This window comes from Arachis ipaensis, chromosome B4 (assembly GCF_059453495.1).
Source record: "Arachis ipaensis isolate K30076 ecotype BB chromosome B4, ASM5945349v1, whole genome shotgun sequence".
Classification (NCBI taxonomy): domain Eukaryota; kingdom Viridiplantae; phylum Streptophyta; class Magnoliopsida; order Fabales; family Fabaceae; genus Arachis; species Arachis ipaensis.
The window spans coordinates 118244442-118260121 of NC_142439.1; the positions used below are offsets into that span (position 1 = coordinate 118244442).

The 15680-nt window shown below is 35.4% G+C and overlaps 1 non-coding gene across 1 annotated transcript; it reads right to left on the bottom strand.

Annotated features, from left to right (window-relative positions):
* Window positions 1–15195: 15195 nt before the first annotated feature.
* On the bottom strand, window positions 15196–15303 carry LOC148568931 (small nucleolar RNA R71). Its single transcript, XR_015882490.1, has one exon. It is a non-coding gene; the product is annotated as a small nucleolar RNA R71 (small nucleolar RNA).
* Window positions 15304–15680: the final 377 nt, after the last annotated feature.

Sequence of the window (15680 nt, forward strand, 5' to 3'; positions counted from 1 at the left end):
TTCAAACATATGCAAATGATGTATGCCTGCCCTATGGCTAATGAGTCTCATCTGTCGGCTATAAAGCCAACCCGACAAGTCCTGATAGCTAACCATTGGACTGTTCCTCTGTTGTGCATCCCCAACTCGAGTCATTCTCAATCATAAACATGATCATAATCATAATAATAATCATACAACACCCACACTGGTGTTTATTCACGAGGGCAAGCTCATCCAGAACTTTCACAGTGTCCGGTCGCACTTACGATATAGGGTCAGCAGAATCTCGAATTTCAACCAGGAGAAAGTGGAGCCGACCCACTGCATCTACCCAAGGAAATCCGAGACTCAGATAGTTTCAATCTCAAATCATACTCGACTGGGAGCAAGTGGGGGCTAACCACTGCATCTACCCTAGGAGTTGCCAACCAAACCCGGAGCAAGTGGACCAATGCCACTATATCTATCCAGGCAGGTATATCTCACCACATCCCGGAGCAAGTGGACCAAAGCCACTGCATCTAACTAGGCAGGTGTTTAAAAGCTCAACCTGGAGCGAGTGGAGTCACCACTACTGCCGCTACTACCCAGGCATCACAATCTCTGACCCGGAGCAAGTGGGACGAACCACAACCCTTGCGTCTACCCGGGGAGCCTCTATACTAACCAACCTGGAGCAAGTGGGGCGCAACCACAACTCTTGCATCTACCCAGGAGGTACCTTCTTATATGCACAGGAGGAACCAAAGAGGGGATCCTAACCTCCCACCATCTCGCTGGGAGCGATTTTACAATACCAGGAGGAACAAGAAAGGGGATCCTCACCTTCCTTCATATCTCTCTGGGGTCGCACATTCGAGAAAGAGAGCTCCAGATAAAACAATCATTCAAAGTCATATTTTCATTTTCAGCCATAAATCAATATTTATCATAGCCATCCGGCTCATAACATAACCCATAACCAGCCAATAATCATTATTAAATACAGCCTTTTGGCCCACGGCATACACCGCACTTCCATCATCACCCTCAGCAACTCATACAATCATCATTACTCATCATTCCTCATTGATTTTCTCTTTACTTCATCCACAAGTTGCCACATGTCCTAACTTCTTTTCATTACTAGACATACTATTAGAGGATGAAAATGGAGGCTTAGAAGTCTGAAATTCAGCTTTAAAAACTCAAAATCACCCTTTGCTGAAAACAGGGTCACGCGTATGCGTCGCCCATGCACACGCGTGGAAGTCAGAAAAACAAAGTGACGCGTGCACGTCGCTCATGCACACGCGTGGTAGTCAGAAAAGCAGAGCGACGCGTACGCGTCAGCCACGCGTACACGTGAGTGCGTTTTGTGCTCCTCGCACAAAACCAGCACAGTACCCGCGCATCTCTCGGATTTTCTATGGGGCATTCGCATCAGTGCAGCGACGCGTACACGTTGGCCAGGCGCACGCGTAGGTGAGTAAAAATCGAGACTGACGCGTGCGCGTGGAAGCACAATTTTCCAAAAATTTTTACTAAGTTAAAAAGCTGTAGAATTACATTTTCAAACCCCAAACTTCCAACATACATAACTTCTTCTACAAAATTTCTTTTTCAACCATTTCTGAACCGTTGGAAAGATCGTTGAATAAACTTCCACAAAAGTCTAATTTTGAAGAATTCCAAACTCCGTGAACCGAGTTACGGACCGCCAAAGTTGGTCAAAAATTAATTTTTACCCAAAACTAGAAATTACCAATTTTTCCAATGTTCGCAAGCCAAATTCATTTTCACTCATCCAAATGACCACAACCCAACCACATTTACATAATTACACTCAATTAAAACCAAACCTACCTCATATACACAATTTCACCTAAAACTATCAAATTCCACACCTCAATTCTTCAAACCTTATTATTCAATAACCAAACCAATTATTCACATATTTAATATCTAAAATCCATCCAATCTCTTATATCATCATACAACACACATATCAACTTACTTTCCTTACCTCTTTCTGGCCTCCGGCCCAAAATTCACGGCCTCCGGCCCAATTCACAATTTAAATGCATATTCCACAAACCAATATTCATTATTCAATTCATCAAATTCTCAACACACCAAACATACAAATTCACACAATTCCCAACTCAATCATCAATTCTCATTACATAACAACTATACATATTAGTACCAACCATTTGCACAATCCAAACGTAATCCTAGGAGCATCTAGCCTAGAAATTCTCATCACACCACACGGTACTTAAATGAAACTTAAATCGTACCTCTTGTAGCCAAATTAATTGTGCTCCTTCTTGGAAGTCTCCACCAACCCTTAGCTCCAAGCCTCACCAAAGCTCCTCAAGCAATATCAATCTTTCAATTGTGCACCAAAATCACCCAATACTCTAACATAATCAATTTTCACACTTATAATCAACCTAGGGTTCATAAAATTGATAAATCATAAGAGTTTGAGTACTTTTTTACCTTAGTCCATATGAAATAGGGATAGAAACTACTTAGAATCCATGTTAGAGTATCTCTAAACAACCAAAATCACAAGATTTTAACACTAACTATCCAAAAACATATAACAGTGGGGAATTTTGAAAATTGGGCAGATATAAATAGAATACTTACTACAAAACATAGATAGAATTGTAGAGAATAAAAAGAGCGATGTGTGGCCGTAAACGACTCGTCAATCGGAGTTTCATAGCTCAAGTTATGGTGATTTGAAGTTGGAACTAGGATTAGGTTTTCTCCTTTCTTCTCTCTTCTCTCAATTTCGGCCCTCACCCACTAAATGGGAGTTGTGGCTACTGAATGGCCTTAAGTTAAGGCTTATATATACCAGGCTTGAGTCCACTTGGGCCCAATTCACTTGGTTTAGCCTGTTGGCCCAATTTTGGGCCAAAACCTTTAAGATATGCGCTTTAAATTGCATTTTAAATATTTTTACTTTCCCTAATTATAAATCCTAATTTCTTAACCTTATTTACTTATAATCAATTTTCTTATCTGCAGTACCTGACAGATCTCAGTCGGTACTGCCGGTCAAAATTTCAGTGCGCATTTTTATGCAGAAAACTATGTTTTCCGACTCAGAAAAATCCACTGAGTCCAAATATTATATTTAAATTATCAAATTCTGATTGCTAGATTTTCTAACTATATTCGCTCATATTTAATTTATTATTTAATTAATTACGATTTGACTGGATTTTACAAGTCAATTTGACAATAGGTGAATAGGATAAAGTCGTGTAAAATTTTGATAAAGAAAATATTTATTCAATTAAGTCCTTTCTATAGGTGTTGCGAAAAGAAACAATGAATTATAAATTCATTGATAGAATCTGGAAAGAATTAGTTTCACTGCAAGCTAGATTGTTTACATAGTTTGTCTTAATTGGGCAAGTTAACACCAAGTACTGTTTAAATAGATTAGGTGTCACTATAACAAAAATTATTTTTAGCAGCAAAAATTTAGTAATAATAACATAATGATTGCTATATTTTTTATTTAACTTATATTTTTACGATCATTATATATTTGCCATTATTACTATATGTTATAAAGATAATTTTATACTTTTTGTGCCAATTAAAAAGATTTTTATCAGACAATTGTATAATTGTCGCTAAAACTTCTTAGTGACAAAGTATAAAATAGATAAAGTCTAATTATTGGAAAATATATTAGTAGCTATTTTATTATCACTAAAAATAAAATGAATGACCACTAAAAATAATTTTTCTAATAGTGTGTAAATGAACAAAATGATAATGTATGTGTCCTATGTAAAAAAAAAAGTAAAAACCGTACAATATCTATTTGTTATTTGTAAATTTACTTGGCAAGTACAATATACTTAGATTGCTGATATTGGTCTACCATGTGCCATCCCAGGAGTCATAAAGCAACTTTTTAAGACATAGAGAGCAATACCAATGAAAAAAGATATGTGCCAAAAGTGGTTATTTGAGTTTTTTTTTCTATTGTTTAGAAAGTTTAGTTAAGAAATGATGTTTTTTATAATAACATAGCAGAAGTGGTTGATTATATTAATAGATCATTTATATTCTCAAGGAAGTGGAGCAATAAATAGTTTCTACAGTTGTTGATAGATGACAAAGAAATGATGTTGTAGTTCTTGTTATTTTGTTGTTTGTTTTATTTGGTTTGTATGCTCCATCTTTGTTATTGTTATCTTTTTTTTCCTTTTCAAAGAAAAAAAAACCAATCAATCCACACATAATTTTAAAATTGCATAACCCATTCGAATTTGATTCTTTCCCAATGTGATTTGTTAGAAAGGAAAACAAACTAAGACTAAGTGTTTAGGAGTCAAGATGTTAATCTTGATCTTCCATAAAAGCCAGCACATCACAACACACCCCCACAAATCCTAACATGATGGAGTTGGTGGATGTTTTTATATGGGTCTGTGGTTTTGAAGGTGATTTTTGTTAATGTTATGCAGTACATTAAAATTCAGATAATCTACCATTATGTCATTATTCCTAAAATTTATTATCAAAATGTACTCATTTTAATCTATCTATTTAGGTGTCATCATTTTATGTCAATATCATATTAGTTATTCTTATTAGTGTATTCACTAGGAGGTGCCTTGTTAGTATAGTACATACAAATTAAAACCTTCTCTAATTAGCAAAGCTGTTATGCCAGCTCAGCCTTAGTTAGTTACATCTCTAATTAACTTGTACTATCATACTCTACACTTACTTCAACTACTATAAATATCAGCCTTGTAACCCCTTATAACTAATTTTTTTAACTGCAATCACGATGCAGAATACTCATCATTTTCTCTTTGTTCTCTCTGCTCTCTCTTCCCTTTTTCTCTCTTTCTCTCTTCTTTTCTATAACCAAGTTACTGCTACCTTACATGGTATCAGAACTTCGATTCTGATTCATGGAACACTTAACTTCTTTCGGTTCGAAAAATTAGGTTAATCAAGCTTCATAGCTACAATAAGCAACTTCAATGGCTTCAAGAGCAAATTTTTCAGCAATAATAAAATCGGATAAGGATAATTTTAAGGCATGGAAACGTCAAAAACTCACGTGTATCAAAGCTAACAAGCTACAGAATCATGTTACTACATTGTCACCAAGAAGCTTCAATTCAGATCAGGACAGAATTGAAGGCAAAGTGTCACAAGAATTCGAAGAGTGGGAACAACAAGATGAATGTTTGGTAGCTTGAATACTTTCTGCCATGAACAAACTCTTCATGAACAAGGTAGTAGAGTATGAATATGCACATAAAATTTGGGAAGCGCTGGAGGAATATTTCACAGCCAGATTCAAATCAAAGACAAAAATCTTGAAGGCTCAATTGAAAATGATCAAGAATCAAGGTACAACAACAATTGAATACATAGTCAAGATTAACAAGATAGCAAATTCTTTATCTGCTCTTGGAATTCCACTATCGAAAGAAGAGTATTTTGAATCTGTTTTACAAGGATTAGATGAGGAATTCAGTGCTTCATTACCATAGTCAATTCAAGAATAAATCACATGACTATTAGTGAGTTTGAGTCCCAACTTCTTGTGCAAGAAAAAGTGAATGAGAGGTTTCAAAAGTTTGATCTGACAATGGTTCATGCAAACTTAGCTCACAAGGAATCGGATGCAAGCAAAGCCAATAATGAGTATTCAGCAAAGGAATCCTATGCAAACTACAGGAACTCTGGTAGAAGACAATCTGGTAGAAGAGGTAGAGAAAGAAACTTTAGAGGAGGAAGGTCATGGTGGCAAGGAAACAAACCTCAGTGTCAATTATGTGGTAGGATAGGTCACACACTCTGGCAGTGCTTTCACAGGTTCAACCAGAATTACCAGAATTCTCAAATGTAAAATTTCAATACTGGTCTCCCTCCACCAAATGTTGGCTTTCACCAGCAAATCCATCACTCTCAATCCTTATATCAACCAATACAACAACCAAGCAGAACCAATCACAGCCCTCCTCAAACTTTGCTTGCAACCAACAGTGGCTCTGATAAGGAAGTCTCACACCACATCACTTTTGATCAAATGAACCTGATCAATAGCTTCGAGTATGAAGGACTTGAACAAATATTTGAAAGTAATGAAAAAATTTATGAGTATTGCTAATATTGGAAAGTCTATCATGCATGCATCTATGACAAACAAATTTTTTAAACTTCAGAATTTGCTTCATGTACCAACAATCTCAAAGAACTTAGTGAGTATTTTTTGAATTATGGCCTTATCTATGTGCTATAAAATTTTAGAAATCCAAGAAGATTATTCTGCTCCAAGGCAGGCTTAGAAATGGTTTATATAAGTTTGATGATATGTAGATAGCAAAACCAATCTAGAGATCTGATAAGTCACAAGTCTTTGATGCTGAATAGAAAAAGAAAATATGTGCAAATATTGCAAGAATAGACAATGAAATACAAAATGAAAATAAAAGATGAGTGAGTAGCAACATTTCACTAAAAGAAAAAGAAAAAGAAAAGCAAAATAAGAGTGACAATTATAACACCCCGAGTTTTTGAAAATTAAATAATGAGTTAATTATGATTTATTATTTTATTTAAAAAAATTATTTTTTCTAAAAGTAATTAAATTAAATTTTATGATATTTTACGTCTAAAATTTATTAGAATTTTTAAATAATTTTTATTATAATGAGAGATTTCGAAAAAGATAAAAGAATTATTAAGTACTACTACTACTACTACTTAAGTTCCTATTGCGCAAAAAATCATCAGATTTTGGATACCATAAGCCATAATCACTAGTTCCCTTAATGTATCTAATGATGCGTTTAACGGCCGAAAGATGGGATTCTTTTGGGTGAGATTGAAATCTTGAACATACACCCACACTTTGAACAATATCTGGTCTAGAGGAAGTAAGATACATGAGTGAACCTATCATTCCTCTATACTTTGTTTCATCCACATCTTTACCATTATCATCCTTTTCAAGTTTAGTGTTTGGATGCATTGGAGTTCCCATTGGTTTAGAATTTTCTAGGCCAAATTTCTTGATTAGTTCTTTTGCATACTTTCCTTGGTGAATAAAAGTGCCACTAGGAGTTTGTTTAATTTGGAGGCCAAGAAAGAATGTTATCTCTCCCATTAAACTCATTTCAAACTCACTAGTCATGAGTTTTCCAAACTCTTCACACAAGGACTCATTGGCCGACCCAAACACAATGTCATCCACATAAACTTGAACTAGGAGAATGTCATAATTAGATGCTTTAATAAATAAAGTAGTGTCGGTGGTACCCCTTTGAAATTGATTTTCCAACAAGAAGGCACTAAGCCTTTCATACCAAGCTCTTGGAGCTTGTCTAAGGCCATAGAGAGCCTTTGAGAGTTTGAAAACATGGTTTGGAAATTCTTTATCTTCAAAACCGGGGGGTTGTGCCACAAACACTTCTCTATCAATAAAGCCATTAAGAAAAGCACATTTGACATCCATTTGAAACATTTTAAAACCCTTATAGGCAGCATAGGCAAGAAGCAACCTAATTGCTTCCATTCTTGCTACCGAAGCAAAAGACTCATCAAAATCTATACCCTCTTCTTGATCGTAACCTTGGGCCACTAATCTAGCCTTGTTACGAACAACTTTTCCATCCTCACCAAGTTTATTTTTGAAAACCCACTTAGTACTTGTTACCTTCTTACCATCCGGATGAGGTACTAATGTCCAAACCTCATTCTTGTCGAATTGAGCTAGCTCTTCTTGCATGGCTTTGACCCAAGAAGGGTCCTCAAGAGCTTGCTTTACATTATTAGGCTCTATTTGTGACAAGAAGACAAGATTGCTTGGTTCAGTTTGTCTTTTGGATGAGGATCTAGTTGTTACACCTTGTGAGGGATCACCAATGATAAAGTCGTGAGGATAACCCCTCATGGACTTCCATTCTCTTGGTTTCCGAAGTGGTGTTGAGCTTTGATGAGCTTCAGTGGGTTGTTCTGTTCCAGATTCTCTTGCTGGCTCAGGAGACAAAACAAAAATGTCTCCTCCATCCTGACGAGACAAAACTGGACGGACAGATTCTTCATTTTGAACAGACTTGGGATTTTCTTCACTTGTTTCCTTGTTGACAGCATCTTCACAATCTGTATCATCTTCTATCACAGCACTGGGAATTGAATTAGAATCACAAAAAGAAACATGTATGGATTCTTCTATGGTCCTATGTTCTTTGAGGTAAATTCTATAGGCCTTGCTAGTGGTGGAGTATTCAACAAACATCCCCTCATAGGATTTTAGATCAAATTTACCAAGGTTTTCTTTGTTGTTAAGTACAAAGTATTTGCATCCAAAAACATGGAAATACTTAAGATTAGGAGGGTTCCTTTCCATAGCTCATAAGGAGTTTTCTTCAACCCTTTTCTAATAATGGTCCTATTCAAAATGTAACAAGCTGTATTTACAGCTTCAGCCCATAGAAATTTTGGAATCTCATTTTTACATAGCATGGCCCTAGTCATCTCTTGAAGGCTTTCATTCCTTCTCTCAACAACCCCATTTTGTTGAGGGGTTCTAGGGCATGAAAAGTTATGAGCAATTCCAAAATCATCACAAAATTTTTCAAAGTCTTGGTTTTCAAATTCTTTTCCGTGATCACTTCTCAAGTGGGCAATCTTTAAATCCTTTTCCATTTTGAATTCTTTTGCAAAGGGTTGAGAAAGCATGGAAAGCATCATTTTTATGAGCAAGAAAAAGTACCCAACCGAATCTAGAGTAATCATCCACCACCACTAGACCATAGTGTTTACCTCCTAAACTTTGAGTTCTTGTTGGACCAAAAAGATCAATGTGTAACATCTCTAATGGCCTCTTGGTAGAAATTCCATCTTTTTAGTTTAAAAGAGGTTTTTACTTGTTTGCCTAATTGACAAGCATCACAAGTAATATCTTTATCAAATCTAATATTTGGAATTCCTCTTACCAAGTTTTTCTTAACAAGTTTAGAAATTTGGAACATGCTTGCATGACCCAATTTCTTATGCCATAGCCATTTTTCAGATTCAAGAGAGGTAAAGCATGTTATATTTTGATTTTTTAAATCTTCAAGAGTCAATTCATACACATTATTACATCTCTTAGCTTCAAACAAAATATCCCCGGATTTTTCACAAATAACTAAGCACACCAATTTTCTAAAAACAACTTCATATCCAAGATCACATAATTGGCTTACACGTAGTAAATTGTGTTTCAAACCATCAACAAGAAGAACATCATTTATAAAGGAAGAAAAACTTTTACCAACTTTTCCAATGGCCACAATTTTTCCTTTACCATCATCACCGAAAGTGACAAACCCTCCATCATACTCATCAAGTTTTATGAAGAATGTTGCCTTTCCGGTCATATGCCTAGAGCATCCACTATCTATGTACCACATATGGTCCTTCCGCTTGGATGATAGGCATACCTATAAAATAAGCTCAAGTGACCTTAGGTATCCAAATCTTCTTGGATCCTTTCACGTTAAACCATTTCCTCTGTCCCAATCCATTATAGTCAAAAATAACTTTGCAAAAACTTTGTCACCAATCATTCTTTCACCAAAAAAATATTGAATGGGAAAGTGGCCATTTTGGTTACATAGTCTACAAAATCTTGGAGTTGCTGTTTTGTTAAAGCTTGTTGGGTTTTGAAACCTTGTATCATTAGAAGATGAAGCAATATTTTCAAAAGAAGGTTCTCAATAGATTTGAGGAAACCCAAGCCAGCTTTATCATAAAGAAGTTTTTGACTAGCCAATATTTGATTTAGATTTTCAGAACTTTGAGTGAACTTGGCTAAGTCTTCTTTAAGCTTATTAACCTCTTTAAGCAACTCTTCATTTCTTTTAAAACAGTCCACATATGCAACAACACAATGATCACTTTTACAACTTTTAAGTTGGGCTTTCAGCTGCTTGTTTTCTTCAACAAGTTCAACAGCAGCTTCAGCCTCCCTTAATTTATCTTTGAGAAAACCATTTTCTGCTTTAAGAATGGTGATTTGTTGTTCAAGATCTTGGTTATCAAGCAAGAAGCATCTAATTTTTTCAGAAAGGTGGTCTATCATAAGATGAAGAGCTTCAGTGTCAGGGTTATGAATGACTACCTGTTCAACGTGGTCTGCCATAAGACATGGTTGAGACTTGGTTTCTGATTCTTCATCATCTTCTGAATCATTTTTCAGGTCCTCCCAAGAAGCCATCAGACCTTTCTTCTTTCCCTTCTTTGGCTTCTCTTCTTTCTTCAACTTAGGGTAATCTAATTTGAAATGCCCAGTTTCTTTGCAGTTGTAACATATCACTTTGCTGAAATCTTTTCTTTGTTTCCTAGAACTGCTTCCCTTGTTTTTCTCCTTGAGCTTTACCATTTTCTTGAATTTTTTGGCAAACAACACAAATTCATTCTCAGAGGAATTATCACTAAATTCATCATCCAAGGGGTTAGTAACAGATGTAAAAGCAATTCCTTTCTTTTTTGAATCTTTTTTCAAATAAGGGTTTTCGAAAGCAAGTAAGTTTCCTCTCAAGTCATCATATGTCATGGAATCTAGACCACTACTCTCAGATATTATCAATGCTTTTATTTCCCACTCTTTAGTAAGACATCTTAGAACTCTCCTCACAAGAACAGAATCAGGATATATTATTCCCATAGCATCCAAGCCAACAATGATAATGTTAAATCTTTCAAACACTTCATCTATTGATTCTCCTTCCTTCATTGAGAACATTTTATATTCTCTGTTCAGCATGTCTATCCTGGTCTTCTTCACTATGGTGGTTCCTTCATGAGTAATTTGAAGTTTGTCCCAGATTTCCTTTACCGTTGTGCATCGTAATACCCGTCGGTAGTCCTCGAAAGTGATAGCACAGTTGAGCAAGTTGACAGCCTTGGCATTGAGCTCCACCTTCTTTCTGTCTTCTTCGGTCCAGCTTGCTTCTGGTTTAAGAGAAACTACTCCTTCAGCACTTGTGGTGGTTGGAAATTAAGGACAGATGAGCAGATAATTTATACGCTTTTTCGCATTATTTTTAGTATGTTTTTAGTATGATCTAGTTACTTTTAGGGATGTTTTCATTAGTTTTTATGTTAAATTCATATTTCTGGACTTTACTATGAGTTTGTGTGTTTTTCTGTGATTTCAGGTATTTTCTGGCTGAAATTGAGGGACTTGAGCAAAAATCAGATTCAGAGGTTGAAGAAGGACTGCTGATGCTGTTGGATTCTGACCTCCCTGCACTCAAAATGGATTTTCTGGAGCTACAAAACTCAAAATGGCGCGCTTCCAATTGCGTTGGAAAATAGACATCCAGGGCTTTTCAGAAATATATAATAGTTCATACTTTGGCCGAGTTTAAACAACGTAAAAGGGCGTTGAACACCAGTTCTACGCTGCAGTCTGGAGTTAAACGCCAGAAACACGTCACGAACCAGAGTTGAATGCCAGAAATACGTTACAACCTGGCGTTCAACTCCAGAAAGAGCCTCTGCACGTGGAAAGCTAAAGCTCAGCCCAAGCACACACCAAGTGGGCCCCGGAAGTGGATTTATGCATCAAATACTTACTCTTGTAAACCCTAGTAACTAGTTTAGTATAAATAGGACCTTTTACTATTGTATTAGGCATCTTTGGAACGTCTTTCCTTAGACTTGGGGGCTGGCCATTCGGCCATGCCTGGACCTTCATCACTTATTTATTTTCAACGGTAGAGTTTCTACACACCATAGATTAAGGTGTGGAGCTCTGCTGTTTCTCATGAATTAATGCAAAGTACTACTGTTTTCTATTCAATTCAACTTATTCCGCTTCTAAGATATTCATTCGCACTTCAATATGAATGTGATGAACATGACAATCATCATCATTCCCTATGAATGCGTGCCTGACAACCACTTCCGTTCTACCTTCGATTGAATGATTATCTCTTGGATCTCTTAATCAGAATCTTCGTGGTATAAGCTAGATTGATGGAGGCATTCATGAGAATCCGAAAAGTCTAAACCTTGTCTGTGGTATTCCGAATAGGATTCTGGGATTGAATGACTGTGACGAACTTCAAACTCGCGAGTGCTGGGCGTAGTGACAGACGCAAAAGGAGGGTGAATCCTATTCCAGTATGATCGAGAACCTCAGATGATTAGCCGTGCTGTGACAGAGCATTTGGACCATTTTCACAAGAGGATAGGATGCAGCCATTGACCATGGTGATGCCTCCAGATGATTAGCCATGCAGTGACAGCGCATCAGACCATTTTCCAGAGAGGATGAAAAGTAGCCATTGACAATGGTGATGTCCTTACATAAAGCCAGGCATGGAAAGGAGTAGGATTGATTGGATGAAGACAGCAGGAAAGCAGAAGTTCAGAGGGACGAAAGCATCTCTATACCTTTATCTGAAATTCTCACCAATGATATACATAAGTATTTCTATCTTTATTCTCTGTTTATTTATTATAAATTTCAAAAACTCCCTAATCAATTATTATCCGCCTGACTGAGATCTACAAGATGACCATAGCTTACTTCATACCAATAATCTCCGTGGGATCGACCCTTACTCACGTAAGGTTTATTACTTGGACGACCCAGTGCACTTGCTGGTTAGTTGTATCGAAGTTATGAATGAAAAACGATTTATTAAGGCGTGCGTACAGAGTTTTTGGCGCCGTTACCTGAGATCACAATTTCGTGCACCAAGTTTTTGGTGCCGTTGCCGGGGATTGTTCGAGTTTTGACAACTGACGGTTCATCGTGTTGCTCAGATTAGGTAATTTTATTTTTGTTTTATTTTCAAAAATTTTTTCAAAAAAAATAAAATCTTTCAAAAATTTCTTATCTGTTTTCGAAAATTATTCTAAAATTTTTTAAGAATGAATTCTAGTGTTTCATGAAGCATGTTGAAGCCTGACTGGCTGTAAAGCCATGTCTAAATTTATTTGGACCGGGGTTTCAACTTATCATCACAAGAGCTTGTTGATCTTCACACACTTAGTTGCTCTATACATGGAAAGTATCAGTACATGCTAAAGCTTGGCTGGCTATTAAGCCATGTCTAACCCTCAAATTGGAGCTTTAGACTAAAGAGCACAAGATTCCTGGAATTCATATTAAAAATTTTGGAATCCTTATTTTTCTTTTTCAAATAATTTTCAAAAAATACCAAAAAAAAAAATTAGAAAATCATAAAAATAAAAAATATTTCATGTTTTTTGTTTGAGTCTTGAGTCAAAATTAAGTTTGGTGTCAATTGCATGATTTAAAGTTTGCATAAAAATTTTCGAAAAAATTCATGCATTCATAGTGTTCTTCATGATCTTCAAGTTGTTCTTGGTAAGTCTTCTTGTTTGATCTTCATATTTTCTTGTTTTGTGTCTTTTCTTGTTTTTCATATGCATTTTTGCATTCATAGTGTCTGAACATGAAAAATTTTTAAGTTTGGTGTCTTGCATGTTTTCTTTGCATTAAAAATCTTTCAAAAATATGTTCTTGATGTTCATCATGATCTTCATAGTGTTCTTGGTGTTCGTCTTAACATTCATAGCATTCTTGCATGCATTCGTTGTTTTGATCCAAAATTTTCATGCATTGCATCATTTTTAAGTTTTTCTCTCTCATCATAGAAAAAAAAATTCAAAAATAAAAAAATATCTTCCCCTTTTTCTCTCATAAATTTTCGAAAATTTGAGTTGACTTTTTCAAAAATTTTTAAAAATTCAATTGTTTCTTATAAGTCAAATCAAATTTTCATTTTAAAAATCTTATCTTTTCAAAATCTTTTTCAAAAATCAAATCTTTTTCATTTTTCTTATCTATTTTCAAAAATTTCAAAAATATTTTTCAAAAATCTTTTTCTTAATTTTACATCATATTTTCAAAAATATTCTCATTAATTAATGTTTTGATTCAAAAATTTCAAGTTTGTTACTTGCTTGTCAAGGAAGATTCAAACTTTAAGTTCTAGAATCATATTTTATGATTTCTTATGAATCAAGTCATTAATTGTGATTTTAAAAATCAAATATTTTTCAAAACTAATTTCAATCATATCTTTTCAAAAAATATCTTTTTATCCTTTTTCAAAATCATATCTTTTAATCATATCTTTTTAAAACATATCTTTTTCAAAAATTTGATTTTAAAATATCTTCTCTAACTTCTTATCTTCTTACCTTCTCAAAATTGATTTTCAAATTTGTTTCAACTAACTAACTAACTTTTTGTTTGTTTCTTATCTTTTTCAAAACTACCTAACTAACTCTCTCTCTCTAATTTTCGAAAATATCTTCCCCCTTTTTCAAAATTTCTTTTTAATTAACTAATTATTTTAATTTTTTATTTTAATTTTCGAAAATTACTAACCTTTTTCAAAAACTATTTTCGAAAATCACTAACTCTTTTTCAAAAATTATTTTCGAAAATCCTCTTTCTCTCTCATCTCATTCTATTTATTTTTTCATCTACTAACACTTCATCTCACCAAAAATCTGAACCCCCTCTCTCTCTCTGAGTTCAGATTTTCTCTTCTTCTTTTCTTCTACTCTTCTTTTCTTCTTCTACTTACATAAGGGAACCTCTATACCTGGGCAAAAAGGATCCCTAATATTATTATTTTTCTGTTCCCTCTTTTTCATATGAGCAGGAGCAAAGACAAGAATATTCTTGTTGAAGCAGATCCAGAACCTGAAAGGACTCTGAAGAGGAAACTAAGAGAAGCTAAATTACAACAATCCAGCAAGCACCTTTCAGAAATTTTCGAACAGGAAGAGGAGATGGCAGCCGAAAATAATAATAATGCAAGGAGGATACTTGGTGACTTTACTGCACCTAATTCCAATTTACATGGAAGAAGCATCTCCATCCCCACCATTGGAGCAAACAATTTTGAGCTGAAACCTCAATTAGTTTCTCTAATGCAGCAAAACTGCAAGTTTCATGGACTTCCATCTGAAGATCCTTTTCAGTTCTTAACTGAATTTTTGCAGATCTGTGATACTGTTAAGACTAATGGAGTAGATCCTGAAGTCTACAGGCTCATGCTTTTCCCTTTTGCTGTAAGAGACAGAGCTAGAGTGTGGTTGGACTCTCAACCCAAAGATAGCCTGAACTCTTGGGATAAGCTGGTCACGACTTTCTTAGCCAAGTTCTTTCCTCCTCAAAAGCTGAGCAAGCTTAGAGTGGATGTTCAAACCTTCAGATAGAAAGAAGGTGAATCCCTCTATGAAGCTTGGGAGAGATACAAGCAACTGACCAAAAAGTGTCCTTCTGACATGCTTTCAGAATGGACCATCCTGGATATATTCTATGATGGTCTGTCTGAATTAGCTAAGATGTCATTGGATACTTCTGCAGGTGGATCCATTCACCTAAAGAAAATGCCTGCAGAAGCTCAAGAACTCATTGACATGGTTGTTAATAACCAGTTCATGTACACTTCTGAGAGGAACCCTGTGAGTAATGGGACACCTCAGAAGAAGGGAGTTCTTGAAATTGATACTCTGAATGCCATATTGGCTCAGAACAAAATATTGACTCAGCAAGTCAATATGATTTCTCAAAGTCTGAATGGAATGCAAGCTGCATCCAACAGTACTCAAGAGGCATCTTCTGAAGAAGAAGCTTATGATCCTGAGAACCCTGCAATAGCAGAGGT